This window comes from Strigops habroptila, chromosome 9, assembly GCF_004027225.2.
Source record: "Strigops habroptila isolate Jane chromosome 9, bStrHab1.2.pri, whole genome shotgun sequence".
NCBI lineage: Eukaryota > Metazoa > Chordata > Aves > Psittaciformes > Psittacidae > Strigops > Strigops habroptila.
In genome coordinates this window covers 13,957,679-13,973,079 of record NC_044285.2, presented here as the reverse complement: position 1 = coordinate 13,973,079, position 15,401 = coordinate 13,957,679, and the positions used below count along the sequence as shown (strand labels likewise).

At 42.4% G+C, this 15,401-nt stretch overlaps 2 protein-coding genes across 5 annotated transcripts in view; both read left to right on the top strand.

The window, feature by feature from the left end:
• CCPG1 (cell cycle progression 1) overlaps positions 1-15,401 on the top strand; it is a 75,473-nt gene that overhangs the window by 39,353 nt on the left and 20,719 nt on the right. Inside the window, exon 12 of the transcript XR_003993317.1 lies at positions 2,801-2,934. The gene's annotated coding sequence lies outside the window, so the exon portion shown is untranslated. The remainder of the gene's footprint in view (positions 1-2,800; positions 2,935-15,401) is intronic.
• RAB27A (RAB27A, member RAS oncogene family) overlaps positions 18-15,401 on the top strand; it is a 36,103-nt gene continuing 20,719 nt past the window's right edge. Inside the window, exons 1-3 of one of the 4 annotated variants that reach the window (XM_030498446.1) lie at positions 1,916-2,211; positions 2,801-2,934; positions 13,727-13,844. The gene's annotated coding sequence lies outside the window, so the exon portion shown is untranslated. Of the gene's footprint in view, positions 41-948; positions 1,854-1,915; positions 2,212-2,800; positions 2,935-13,726; positions 13,845-15,401 lie in introns of those variants that run through there. The other 3 variants (XM_030498447.1, XM_030498449.1, XM_030498445.1) reach the window with 3 other exon arrangements.

Sequence of the window (15,401 nt, the reverse complement as noted above, 5' to 3'; positions counted from 1 at the left end):
CGAAGGGGAGGCCTCCGCTCTGTGGTCTCCCGGCCTCCAGGTGAGGGGCGCCAGGACTGGCACGGCGCTGCTCGGGGCCGCGGGCCGGAGCGCTCCCGAGCCGAGGCTTGCCGCGCTCCCTGCCGCGCTTCCCGCCGCGCTTCCCGCCGGGCTCGTTGCCGCCGTCCCGTCTCGCCTGTCCCCGCCCGGGGGCGAAGGGCTTGGAGAGGCCGCGGCGCTCTGCGCGCGCGTGTGTGTGGGCGCGGGTGCCGCAGCGCCGCCTGGCGGCATGTGGGGACGGCTGCCGCTGCCGCAGGTGGCGCTGGCCGTGGCGCTCGGCGTGGCCAGCGGGCTTTACATCTACCGGCCCGTCTTCCAGCCGCCCGGGCCGGAGCAGCCTCCTGACGGCACCGCGGGGTCGCCGGCGAGCGCCGCGCCGGAGAAGAGGCCCTGAGGGACTCGTGTGAGCCGCGCCGCTGCCCTAGCGCCGCTCCCCGGTACCCCCCCGCAGGCCGCGCCTCCCGCCGAAGGAAATGGCGCCCACGCCGCCAGCAAGTCGGAGCGTCCGTCGCCTGCAGCGGAGCGGCCCTGCCGGGGCTGGCGGGCTCCTCCCGGCCCGGCCCCGCTCTGAAGCGATCCGCCCGCTGAACGTCTCGCTGAGTACGTGTGTGTTTGGTACCGGCCTATAGGGAAGTGAATGTTGAAATACATATAAAATTCTGAGTGTTCAAAGGTATGTCTTCACGTCTCAGTTGAAATAACCACCGGCGAACTGGAAAAAGAAACCGGCTGTGGAACAGTTACACTTCATGGGGGTTCTGGGATTGCCTCTGGTCTGATCCTCCAAATGTTAAATACCAGTTTTATCTCTTTGTCACAGTTTCAGTTCTTAATACTTCAGCTCCGTTGGGAATGCAGTTGTTCTGGTGACTGAGGAGGGAGCTGCACCCAGCTTTGGTGTCTTCAGCTCGTACCTGTATACACATGCACACATGTACCACACAAGTATCTTTCATTTCTGACAGAATGAGGCAAGGGTGGCTATTTTGTAGCTAAGGTTGCCTTTTAGTCAGGTTGTATGTGGAGAAGTGCTTCAGTGTGTAGCTCAGTAGGACAGTGCTCATCTTGGAATAGGTGTGGATCAGTCTGACGACAGAATCTGAGACTGAGGCTACTGAGATCAGTAGATACGTCAAGACTTTAGTAAATCTAAAAAGAAACTGCAGAGCTTGAGATGAACTTCTCTTAGATTTTGGTTTTAACACAGAATCTTGTTTTGGGCAGCATGAGGGAAGAAATCCTTTCCCTGGATGTGCTTTTATTTAAAGCCAGGAACGATGTGACAGCTGTAGGCAGTGGGCAGACTTTACAGAAGCTGGAGTGAGAGGACAGCGGTAGAAGGTGGACTGGGAAGTGCAGTTGAGTGTGTGATTAATCTTCTTTGGACAGAAGGAAATGCCACAAGTCTGTGGTGAATGGAAACACAGAACTGCAGTGGTGACTCCAGCAGCTTGCTCTGTTTACCAGACCAGTACATATTGAGAAGGCTATCTTAAAAAAGGTGTAACTGAAGTCCACTTGGCACTTTCTTTGTAACCGTAATTGCCGGATGGCAGTTGATTTTGAAAAGTCTCAAGAAATAGGATGTCTGAACTGATGCAGACAGAAAGGGTTATTGATGCAGCTGAGCTGCAGACTGCGCTTGCCGAGTTCTTGAGACTGCTGGATGTAAAGTGTGTTAATTGAGTCGAGGAAGCGCTTTCCTCTTCCGAGGGAAGGCAGCCAGCAGGTGGCAGGAAGAACTCGCTGGATGCACGGTGGTGGATGTGAGCCTGGCAACACGCGTTTTCTCTTCGAAACCTGTTTTGCCTCTCGTGAGTTTGTATCAGCGGCGCTTGACCTTTCAGAAAAGCGGGGGGGGGGGGGGGAGTGCGGCTGGCGAGCAGCCTGCTTAACGTAGACCGGCTCTGGCGCAAGGCAAGCGGGGTGCAGCGCCCGAGCACCGCGTCCTTGGCGCTCGGCGCTGCGCTCGCTCCGCTTCCCCGGGGCGGGGGGGGCCGGGCCGGGGCGGTGCTGCCGGTGCTGCCCGCGGCCGGGAGGGGCCGTGCCCGCCCCGGGCCTCACGGGAAGTGATGTTGCCTTGACGGAAAAGGCACGCTTGCAGCCCAAAAAAGGGCAGGCGCGGAGGGACGCGGCGCTGCGGGAGCCCCGGTGCCCGGGGCGGGGGAGCAGGTAGGAGGGCGGCGAGCGGGGCGCGAGGTCTCGCCGCCCTGCCACCCTCTGGGGGGCCGCTGCAGGACGCACGGGTTGGGGTGGCTTCAGAGAAATATTTCCGCTGCGAAACGAGTTAATAATCTCGGGATAAGTGGCTTGGGCAGGAAACTCGAAATAGTGGGGAAAAGGTGGTTTCCTGGGGCTGCGGGGAACGGGACAGTGTCGGAGGGTCCGGCGGCAGTGGGAGCGCTAACGGTGTGGGGGTTGGAACAATGGGCCCTCGTTCGTGACATTAGAGGAAAAAGCCTCAAGCCTTGGCCTTTCGAATGCCCGTGCGTGTGCTTAACTTCGCAACTGCTGCACAAATAACCCGTGTGAGGCCGTCGCAGGTAGCAGCTGTAGCACCTGCGAGTTTCCCACGGCTCAGGACGTGCGTTTGTTTTGTAAAAAGTGGATTGCACGTCTGATTTAAAAACCTAGCCTTTTAAAATGCTAAATTGGTGAGGGAGCGATACAGGGGTGTTTGTTTAGCCAGAGCTTAAATCTTGTATTTGAGTGTCAACAGATCTGTTGCTTCTTTCTGAACACTACGTATTTTGTCTGTCAGAGTCTGCTTGCTGAGAGGGTTCAGGAGGTCTCTTCAGCTTGAGTTGCAGTGCTTGGGCTAAAGTAACGCTTTGATGATCTTGGATCTAAAGAAAGCTAAATCCATCAGAAAGACGTCTTGTTTTTCCTAGCTCTGTAAGTAACTAGATTATAATAATGTATAAATGGTATTTTTTATGGTGCTAGCAAAGCATAAAGGACCACCCAGCTTCAATTTTTATTTCTCCTTAGAGACGCATCAGATGTACTTTGAGCTTTCTGATCCTATGAGTCCTCAAACACTTTACCTGATGATTACCACTTATGAGTTTTTCATTGGATAACACATATGCATGTTTGGATTTAAGAGTTCTGCTAGGTGTTACTGGCAAGCTGATGTTTTGTAGAGTTTTTAGTGAAACTCTATAAAATGTTTATTGATTTCCACACATAAAATGCATTAGTGGAACTACTCAGTCTGTTCTGCCTGCCTTTTCCTGGAAATCTATTCTTACATAGACTTGTCTTCTCAGCCCTTGTTTCTTTTCATAGACTACTTTGGTGACTGTTCCAAGTATTTTCCAGCCAGGGAAAGGCATATAATACAATATGCATTTCAAATGTTGATGCATAATTGTGGGAATAGTATTTGTGATGTTAAATGGATGTCTCAAAAGCATGGATAAAAAGATGGTAAAAAGAACATGTTCCTGTGTTTCTAGTTCAGGGTTCTAGTTTTACATCTACTTAATCTCTTTCACAAAGGAGTTCTGGGTGGGGAGAATATGCTGTAACTTATACTCTGTTATTTTTACAGTTAATAAAATTTCTCATCTGCAACCAGATATCTAAAACCAGACTGTAAGTTTGTTCTCATCACTCTTGTTAAACATGGGAACGCATTATTTTATCACTTGACTACACATTTCCTTTTCTTTCAAAGAGAGGATTGGTCAGATAAAAGAATCTTCAAGTAGCTTTTGGCATTTACAGAAACAAGTATTATGAGCAGTAATCCTTGTGTGTCTTCTTTGGATTCTTGGTTATTCTGCGAGCTATCTGCTGTGCTGGCATAATGACCGTTGGTGAGTCTGTCAGTTTTCAGCATAACCCTGGACTTGCAGGTCAATGCTGTTACTAAGCACAGTCTGTCATGGTCAGCAGAGGGCTAGTAAAAATTGGACCGGCAACACTGGCACTAGAGTGTGTAATAAGAATATAAGAGAACATAAGGAATGACAACTCTGTTTCCCCGTTAATGTCTCGGCAAATAATTATAACAAAATGCATTTAAAATGTGTTAAGCTTACGATTTAAATAGTTAATCATCAGATACGCTCTTCTGTATTAAAGCTGCGTTATTGTACTCCACTGCACATGTGATCAGGTCCTGCAGATAGTTAGCCTTGTTCTTCAGTAATTTCAAAAGGTTACTTACATATTTATAGCTAAGCACTTGCTGAGCCGGGCATGTCAAGTGCTCAAGGACTTGCTTTCGCTCCTCTTGTCTTGCAGATACCACTCATGGTGGAGATACAGTCATGTTTACAGGACTGACTTCAAACATGGCTGAAAAGTTGTTGAAGTACAGTATGGTTTAACAAATACTTACTCAAAGGCAGCTTTTTATAGCAAAGCACTTTTTTTTTTTTCTCTTCCCAGTCTTCCTCTGGGAGCAGCATCTGGTTGAGATTTCTTTTCCTTACTTCTTTTTTGGTCTTAGTCTGAAAACTGCATCCCTGTTAGGAGGCAGGACTAACTTGAACCACATTAAATCAGCTGAGATCATACCCTTTCATCTCCAGTGGAGGTAAAACCATACTGAATGAGAAATTCTAGCCCCTACTTTCTTTCCTGTAACATCCTTATATTGTTTTGGTTTCATACATAATAAAACAGAACTTACTTTTGATTATTGTAATTAGTAGTCTCAACATCTGTGATTTAGTTTCCAATCTAATAAGCTTTGAAGATTAATTTATGGCATATAGATTAAAATATGACATATAACCAGCATTTTTTTCTGTGATGATGCTATGGATTCAAGGGGTTAAAAATACTGCGATGATAGTTTTGCATAGTACTGGGTGTTGGAATCCTTTTCATGTACTGGCCAACACTTTGGAGTTGACCTGACAAGTTCTTCAGTATTTTAAACTACTGCAGGGGCAAAAGAAAAGGCAAATGTCCTTGCTTTTATGGCTCTGAAGATAATAAAAAAGTGTAAACCAATACAGTGTTATTTTCCTGACTTAGCAAACCCATTTCCCATTGCTATTCCCTTTCTCTATGTCTTTTAGTGATGAGAAATTGGTAAGAATAAACCATATTAGATAAAGGCACTTCTGGAAGACAATGTGAAGACTGGAAGTAAGGTAGGAAAGCAGCAGGAAGCAGCAGTGAAGATAGAAGCTTAGGAGGAGGAGTACAGCTTTTATAGAAATCAGTGGTTTTCAGTGTAAAAAAGGAGTTGGTAGATATGAGCAGTGTTTTTGAATTAAAAGTTAAATCCGTGGGCACTTGTAAAGTATTTTGAAAATCACTCTATGCTTCTGCAGTGATTTTTGTGTAAAAGAGTTACGTCAATGAAAAGACTGTAAGGAGTATACCTAAGTTGAAATATTTTATATGCAGATAAAACACTGGATGGGTATAAGGACAACTGCTACACAAATCAAATAGCTGATTCCAGATTAACTTCAGAGTTTGATTGCTCTTTTGCAACTGGCTTGTGTGTACAACTGTCGGTTGAAAAGGTGAGAAAAAGATAAAGGAATAAATAGCAAAATAGTTTAGTATTACTCAAGATTCAGGGTTTGTTTTCTTTTCCTTTCAGGTAAGGTGAGCTCTATGGGCAGAAGTAATGCCTTTTGTTAGACCAACTTGTGTTGTTGGAAGGGGTAGGTGAGCTTTCAGGTATGTGAGCCCCTTTCAGGTTTGAATTAGAAACAACAGAATACAAAACAAAACTGAAAACAATTGATGCAGGATTTTTATAGTACTTCTGTTAAGCATATTAACCCAGCAGGCAGCATACGTGTGTCATTAGAAGGTGATGAAGGCTCTCACAGAAGTACTACTGTTTTAAAGGCATCTTCCTCTGTCTAATTTAAACAGTCAAAATGGCAGTGCTGTCATGGTAGCTGCTATGCAACTCTGAAAGTGAACAGCATGTGCTCTCCAAAGTCGACCAAGTTTCACTTTGAGGACCTATCCCATTATTTTCATAAGTGTTGGATATTTAATTTAGTCCCTTTGGCTGCTCAGACAAAGAGCTATGAGGAAAAAGGTTGCTCTGTGAACTGAAAAGGAAGAAAATTCTTTCAATAACATCCTTGGGGAACAGGAATATTTGGACTAGACTGAAGGCTGCAAGTAATGATAAGGACTAATAAAACATGTATGTTGCGTAGGAGGAAAAGCAAAGTTGATTCTCTTTTATGATAAAAAAATGCAAGTCTTCTGGTTTCATTATGTGTCTCTGCCAGTCTTGTGAATATAGTGTTTCAAATTAGTAGCTCCTGAGGAAAATTACATTCCTTCTGGAAATACCTGCTGATAATTGCATGACTAACATGGAGTGTGGTGCATTTTGAAAACTTCAGGTTGTTACTCAAAGGTGGTAGTTGTGGGAGTTGCCTGTGCTCTGAAACTGTTTTATACAATATTTGCATGAAAGATGAATTGCTGTTATAGTTATTGCCAATGGGTGGTGCTTTCCAGGTCTACTTTGAAGCCTAACTAACATTCAGAATTATAACAAAAACTAGGATAGGGTTTTGTTGGTTTTTTAATTGCAAATGTTAATCATAATCTACCCTCTGTTTGGTTCCAAACTTTATGCATGACTGAATGTGACCCAAAATAGAGGTATCAGGTTAGGTTCTAGTCCTGCTAGTATCATCCATTTGCAACACAGTGTTTCTTATCCAGCACTTCAAGATCCTGTGCATGTAACAGCACATGCTCCACTGACTCTCTTCTGTTAACAGTGATTCAACTTGACAGGTCTTTTCTGCTGGGGCATGAACTGTCTGGCTATACTTAATTTTTCCATATTCTTTCTTGCATTAGAATGGTGTCAGGATAGGCATCTCTGTACAGAGATGGTGCCATCGAAGTTTGAACAGTACTGTCTGAATTTGATTGTAGTGTAGCCATAAGTTGGAGTTGTTAAAGTAGTAGTTTTTTTAATGTTTAGCTATGAAATAGAAGAGCTGACTATAAATCTTTATTTGATAGTTTTCTAGAATTGATAGTTTGGATATAGCACCCAGTGCACAGGACAGGGCCTGAGATCCTGCTGTGTGTTAGTAGGAGCTGAAGGACAGGCTTTGGAAGACCTATGAAAAGAATGTGCTGCAAAATCAGAATCTGTCTTTCTAGTAGGTTTTAAAACAAAACAAAACACAAAAAACCCCTCCAAATTGGAACTGTTAATACAGTGAAACTCAAGTCATTTTTATTCTGTTAATGTTTTATTTTTAATAATAATGTGCTTAAATTTAATTTGCTTTTAAATAGAAAATGTCTTTAAATGCAAACTGAAGTAAACGTAGAATTGAATCATTGTCACAGAATGTGCTGTGGCTAGTCTGGAGCAGTGCATGTGCAACGTGGCCAGCTTGTGGGTGCCCCTTACAGACCTGAGGAACTGTAAGAGCCAGCTTTCAGTGGGGGCAGGCTTCTGACTCTGTCCCTTATCCAGCTGCCAATTTTTCACAAAAGTGTATAGGAACTTCGTATAGGAACTTCTTCCCCTTTTGTGAAGGAGTGTTAAAACTGATCAAGAGATTCAAATGTTGAGGGAGAAGGCAGAAATGCCAAAAATTGCATGTCTCTACCTCTCTCTCTCTAACAAGCTTTGTTTCCTTAGGAAACCAGTCTAAGAGGCATGTCCTCATTTCAGCTTTGGTTTTTTTGCATTGCAAATTTGGAGCTTTGCTCCAAGAAGACCTCATTGTATTCGTAATCTTCAGTGTGGTGTGTAGAGCCTTAGGGAATTTTTCTTCAGCCTAACATCCTGAGGGATAATGAGGAATGGGAGCAGGAAGATTTTTTTTGTAACTGGGAGTTACACAGGGAGTGGAATAGCGCCAGTGGAACTGAAAGACTTACTTTGGGAATGTACTTCAGAATCACAACCCTTACAAGCCTCTTGCACACTCCAAAGGAAATAAGATCAGCCAGTTGGGTTAGTTATACTTAATGTGGGGAGTCACTGAATAAATGTGAAAATGAAGGAGATCTAATGGTAATGATGTTCATGGTTTAAGAAATGGTAAAGGGGAAAAATAGGCATCGCAGGTGTTTAGTTAGGTTTCATATGCTTCATTGCAGGGAAGATCAAACAATAATGTAGGACAAGAGGCGTACTTCTGTATCTGTCAAATAGCGCAAATAACTACCATTACAGCTTTTCCTCCTGAGAGCAAATGCAAAGTGTAAAAAATGCTGTTGTCAGCTGCTGAGAATGAAGGACCACTTGTCCTGGTAAGCAGGTTTATAAAAGATGTGAACAGGGTTGTCTTGTGCTGGAAAGAAAACCCAGCTGTGTCCAAATTGGAACTCTTTTGAGATCACTTTTGAAAAGCAGTGTCTTTTACATGGCAGTGAGATACTGGATCATGTAGTGCAAAGAACAAATGCATATTGCTTATACTTTAGCATGAATAAAAATATGAAAACAACTTTCATAACTGTATTAATATTATAGGATTGTAAAACATTGAAAATCCTTTCTAGGGAAGCTGTAGTGCATATGCTCCTTTGCATTGGTATAACAGCTTCCTGTAAAGCTACCATTTTTTTTAATTAAAAAAATACACTTAGTCATCAACCCTTTTAATGCGTAGATAAAGATCATTGATCTGAAATGAGATTTGTAACTCTTCAGACTGAAGATAGAGACATCACATTGTTAGCATGCTTCTACAGCTTCTTACCAGAATGCAGGGACACTTCTATCTGCGGGCATTGCTGTTCTAGGTACTCTCTTCATGCAGGCACCTACTTCTTATGTTTTACAAAACATGGGACCAACGCGAGCCTTGCAGAAGATCTGTAGCGTGTTGAGGAATTCATACAAAAGGATCAAATTTGCTCATTTCAGTCAAAATGAATAATCAAGTTTGTTGTTACACTAATATATTTTGTTGGCATTTTAAATACAGAGCTTTTTATTCACCGTGTCTTGGTGTCTTTACACCTTGTATATGGACACTGTTTTTTTTTCCTATTATTTTCTTTCTAATATTTCAGAACTGTAATAAGAGAGAGAACCTGGTTCAGGGATTAATTCTCCCCCCAAGCCCCTACCCCTCCCCCCTTTTTTTCATTCAGAGCCTGAGCAGGCATCTACATTCTTGGCTTTCCCTTGGGATAAACTGTGCCTACACTGACGTTAATAGAAAGTGATGTTGAGGAAGAAAACTTGTAGTTCCTCAGAATTGACAAATCAGTTAGATCTCCTTGTTTGGGATAATTTTACTAGTATTAAAATACTTGTAATTTACTAGTATTCCGAGATGCTACCGGGTTCAAATATAAGCACATTTTATTTCAGGAAGCAATTTTTTGATGTGTTTCCTGTGGAAAAGATGACAGACAGAGTTTGGTCTAAAATTTTCCAAAGTGCTGATGTTGAGTGCCCAGTTGCTGGGAAGGATTCCTTTAGGTGATATGATGATCCATGAAAACAAAATTGATGCTTTTAATTTATCAGTTATTTTAGTGTTAACTTTTTTTAATTATTATTCTTGAATAAGAATAATAACTCATGGAAGTTAGTCATCTAGAGCCTCTCTTGGTGAGGACTATTTTTAGGCTCTTTCCTGTGTAGAACACTATTGACCTTAAACATAGAATCACAGAATGGTTTGTGTTGGAAGGGACCTTAAGATCATCCAGTTCCAAACCCCTGCCATGGACAGGGATGCCTCACACTAGATCATGTAGCCCAAGGCTCTGTCCAACCTGGCCTTGAACACTGCCAGGGATGGAGCTTTCACCACTTCTTTGGGCAACATACCTGTACTGTATCTCTTGCAATGTTAGTGGAAAGCTCTGTCACCATCACTAGAAGCTGCCTAGATTGGCTTATAGTTGAAAAAAAACCCCCCAAAACAAAACATGAAAGCTTTCCTTTTATCTATAGTATTACAAAGTATTTCGCAGATGTGCCTTTTGGGTAGCAGGAAGGCCTGCCTGACCTACTTTCATTTTAATCACTGAAGGGGTATTTCATGAGTTGATGCTGGCAAAGGTCAGCTGTTACATTTCTGGTGTAAAAGCTGATCTGAGTGTGGGTTGTCTTTTCTTTGTTTTTTTCTTGGAAGGATATTGGTGAGAGGAAAGCAGAAAAAATTCAATATAAAGAATTTTTTTGTCCTCCTTTCAGGTCTTTTTAGTTCTGTCTTGAAGTATTGGTGTGTTACTGCATTCGTGGACTGCTGTGGCAGTAAGTAGCAAGCTCATTCACATGACAGCCAGTCAGTTCCCCTTTGCAGTGCAAAGTCCCATCAGTCCCTCTAATTTTTTCCAGTGTCTTTGTAAGAAGCTGCCTTTTTTCCAAGCAAACAACTATGATTGTCTTTTACAGTTGCAGGAATCTGCCTGTTAATATTTTTCCTAATTACTTTTTTTCATCTCTTCTTTTTGTATTTTGTAGGGTATTTCTCTCAGTGGGAAATAATTGCTATATAGTATGTAGTCTGGCTCTTCTTGAATTTTGCCACCGGATATGTGAATCAGTTCATGGGCAGTGAGTCCCAGTGGCTGCTTTTCCTCCTCTGGCATTTTTTAAGAACTCTTTGATTGCCAGCAGAGGTTCTGTGGCACGGGTAAGATTTGTGGATGCTAACAAATAACACTGACCCTGGCTGCCTGCTGGCTGGTTTTCGTTCCATAGACGTGCAAGTCATCTGTTGAATGCATGTGTGAAAACTATGGCTGTTGGTAAGGGCATGGTGAGTTTTTAGTGTGTGTTGGAAAAAGCCATTAACTGCTCAGTGCTGAAGAGGAGAGCTGCAGCAGAATTGGGTAGTTGGGGAGAATGGAGGCAGTTGACACTGATGTTAGGCACAGGTATTGGCCTTGAAAACAGAGATGACTTGTTCTGTAGCATTATCGAAATGGACCGTTGCTAGATACTCTTCTTCCCCTGTTTCTGTCTCCAGCGGCAGATATTTTAATTCCTTCAAGAGCTACGGTCAGACAGGTAACAATGCAGCATTTTCTTACAGAGGAAACGCCTGCTACAGGATAGTTTGCACACTTGCAGCTTTTCTCAAGAGCATGGAATGTATGAAGGCAAATACTCTGATGCTTGTGATGAAGAATGCTCTACACTGCCCACTGTATTTGGCTCTCCTCAAATTTCCTCCTAGATTCCTATGCCTCTATAACTTAGATCATTTTTACAAGAAAGCCATAAGTTCCATGCATGCAGGTCATCTTGTTCATACAACCTGTTCATAAAACTTGCTTGTAAAAATGTCAGGAAGATTTAATAACTAAATAGGTGTACATTCCTTTGTAGAGCTGTAGCTTCAAAACTACATTTCAGAGTTTCAGGACTTTCCTGGTGTCATTTTGATCCCCTACATAAACTTAGAAGATGTCCAAGCTCTTCTAAACCCCTAAGTTTTGGGTAGCAGCAAGAGGAAGGCTTACCTTGGGCTGGCTGCAGTGGTTCCTGCTCCAGCTGCTGCCGTATCATTTGCGTGTGCTTCCTGCCACTGCAGTAGGGTTGGCTCAGCTGTTTGTACAGCATTTGCTGAGAAGCTGCAAATGTGTTTGTTTAAAACCGGAGACTTTACGCAACCAAATATTGATGTCCTCCCAGTTTGTAAACTGAGGCCCTGTGTTTTGGTACTAACTCTGCAGTTTGAAATCAACATAACTTCACCCTCAGAAAATAAACTTTATTTTGGCTTTACCTTCCTAGCAAATTCTTACTGTTTGGGATAAAACCCTTTCTTGGAAGGGGAAAGGGAAAATTAGTTGGTATTCCTCCTACCAATTGGTAAGAGACAAGTTAAGCAGCTTTGTTTCATTCCGAAATAAAAAGCTGAAGTCTGGGAATTATTTATTAATTGTTTTCCCCTTCAAGATGTCAGAAATCTTACTGTGTGGAAGAGCTTGAACTCCATTTACACTGCTGGTTGAGACTTCCAGACAGGCAGTTTGTGCTCAGTGCATGTCGCCACCCCCCAGGGCTGTTTGCAACACAGCACAAGAGTTGTTGCTTTGTCTGTCAACACTTCTTATCCTGTTCCTCCTGCCTCTGTAGCACTTACCAGAAATTCTCAGGTGCTTGTGGTCTGAATATTTCTTCACAGTAACCAGATGTGCTGGTATCGATCAGGGGAACCGTTAAAATTTAAAAGTGCTCACATTGCTGACAATAGAACACAAACTTTTTTATTGCATGTGAGAGCAAAAAAGAGACTTCTGTATTCTTCTGAAATTGTGGTGAGATTTATAGAAGATTGGAATGGGTAGAGTTTCAAAAATTGTAACTGGTAACAAAAGTCAAAGAAGTGGATTTTAGTTAAATCTGGATAAATGTTAAGTTAGGGCATGAAAAAGTGTTCCAGCTCTACATAACAGAACTTGGGTATTCACTGGAGAAAGGGCAATAAAAATTGCCTTGATTCGCAGGGAAGGTGGTGGGGGAGTTGAGCACTGAAACAAGTGAATGAAGGAGCTGGTGGATTTGTCTTCATTACTGGTACATGAATGCGTTAAGGATACGTTAAATGTTGTAACAGGCTGTCTGCAGCACTTCTTAAATAGTAAGGCTGGAGAGTAGTCTTGGAAACCTTAATTTCCTTTTTTACTTCTCTGCTCCTGAAGCACTGTGAGGAAATAAACTGAGACAAGTGAGGGTTGTGCAAGGCAACCTTTCTTCTGTAAAAGCTCACATCTGCTAAATCTTACACGGTGAGTGCAAAACGCTTTGTCCACACCTTTCAGTCCTCTGCTGTTAGCATCTGCAACATGAAGGGAGTTTGTGAGAAGGATGAGGCCTTGTGGAGACTGAAGGCAGCTGTGTGGTTCCTCGCTCATCCCTTGAACCCAGCGCACGGACCTTCGTCCAGCAAGTGCCCTGCTGCAGACATCAGTGTTGTAATGCAGCCAGACACGTGAATCTTGCCCATTGGGGGCCGGTGTTAACAGGCCCTGATGAGTGGACTTCCCTGCTGAGGAGAGTTGGTTTACATGTTAAATCAGTAACTTTATTTCCTTCAAATTTTTTAAACATTTAAAATGTCTGCATATATCTCTTAGGAGTGGGACACACAGGGACACAGCCTTGCAGATTTAGCTAGAATGGTTTAGAAACTTTCTGGCAACATCTCAGCTCTGATCTTTTGTTGGAGCTTGTTGCCACCAGAAGTGGTTCAGCAGAAGGGGCTGGATGTGGATGCCCACAAAGCCCTGTAGGGCCACTGCTCTCCCAAATCCTTCCAGCTCCTTCTCACGTAGTCTCACTCAGGTGTTTGTGCCAGTTTTCTGCCATCTGTAAAGCCATAAAATAAAACCAGGCTCAAACCTGAAGTTCTCTGTTAGGTTTTGGGAGGTTTTGGTGGTCGCTGTGTTCCAGTATGTGTTTGCTGTATTTTACTTTATTTTTTTGTAATGGAACATACTGCAACTTCCTCTCCCTGTGACAAGAAGGAGCAGGGTCAGTAGTTTGCACACAGGCTCAGTGTTTGTTACCTGGTTCAGGAAGATCTAGTTAGGTATGTTGCTTAGTGTTAGAAGGAGGAAAAGTGATCACTTGATCAGTCAACACGACCACATGACAAGCAGCTGAGTGTAATTAGGTGGGTAGGGTTGTGTTGTGGGGCTGGGAGCTTTGCATGTCAGTGCGAATGTCAGAGCTCAGTCTGAACTACTCTGTTCTGGTTTTATTCTTTTTCTCTGCTGATGCTACCTGCAGATAAGAAATGGCTCTTTTTGCATGACTGTGGCATTCAAGAGATCTGAACTGCATCAGGAAATTTGTCACTGAAGTACCCTTGGAAATCTAGAGATCTGTTTGCAGCTCTTAAACATAGGTATGAAACACTTTCTCTTATTTATTTATTTTTGTAAGATTTCTTACATTATTTTCGTTGAGCTGGCAGTTGTCATGTCCCAACTGTTCCTTTGTTAAGACCTTTGGAACAATGTTGCTGTACTTTTGACAAACTGCCTGAAATACTTTGATTTGGAGAGACAGTTCAGCATTGCTGCATCCTCATGTTTGAGAGGGGAAAGTAAACTTAAAACTGGGAAATATACTGGCTTACATAGCACACAGCTTTGGGTTTAAGTGGCATAACTGCAGCTTTTTGATACATCTTTGGTCATTGCTTTTCACAAAGAAATCAGTCAGATTTAAAGACAAACCTGAGTAAATGAATCAGTAAAATAAATGACTGCAGTAACTAGTGACTAAGGGACAGAGATGCCCTTTCTGGTCCCAAGTCATCAGCCTACATTTCCTTCTGTGTTAAAACTTGTTTTGCAGTTAGAAGGTGGAATTAGACCTTTGATAATAAATGTACTGCACAAATAACATTTCATAATGCGGAACAAAGTAACTCTATTTTTAAATGTTGTACTGCTTGAACTTTTTCCCCCTCTATTTAATCATGTGTTCTCTTGAACATATAAAGATAAATTATACTTAATGCACTCCTTTAGAATGGTGGGGGTTTTTAACTGGGTTACGCACCAACGTGTTTGTTCTCAGGTGTACTAAATGTATTGATGATAAAAGGAATAAAAATGGTGTGTTGCACAGTCTGTTGTTTTTACTTAGCAAAAGAAATTGGACCGCAGGGAACCATGAGAGCTCATCTAGTTCACATTCCTTGTTCAATCATGTAGTAATGCTTTCAATCTTACATTTAATTATAGTAAAGACAATATGAGGGGGGATGTTATTACTGTGTTTTGTGTCTCCTTTGGAAGAAACTCAAGATGTATGTACCCATCTGACTGCCACCCCAAGCATGAATCTGTAATCAGGCATCCTTTCTAGCCCATGTCTTTGCCAGCGTTTTTCTAATCATAGACCAAACCTCCTGTTTTTGTAGACTGTAAATAACCAAGGGGTGGTTGTTTAGAGAACAAAGAACAGTGTTCTCTTCCACTTCTGTGGAAGGTCACAAGGCTTTCCCCGAGTTTTAATTGATACCTACCATAGAGTATCTTAACATGATTTTTCTAGTCCTGATCATCACTCCTGACGTGTTTATGAGAAAGAAGTGGCAAATTCATACATGTAGTTAAGTAAATATATTTTCTTGCTATTTCCTTATAGACATTCTCCGTGTATGAAAATGCTTATACAAAATAACCGGGAGGAAAGATTTTGTAAACACTGATGCTTGACTTTGTGGTTTTCTTTCTGTGCTGTGCTGGATGGATTGGTTGTTATACTTGCTTCATTGTAATTTACTATTATATAATGCTTTTCAATTATTGCATTACACATGCATTTTGACTCTGTGTTACAGAAGCAATTTCTAGCACATTTTAGGGTAGCAATTTCTAATAGCCTGAGTTATTTGAGGATTAAATTTTGATAATGTTGGGATTCTGTTGTATAAAGCAAACCAGTGTTC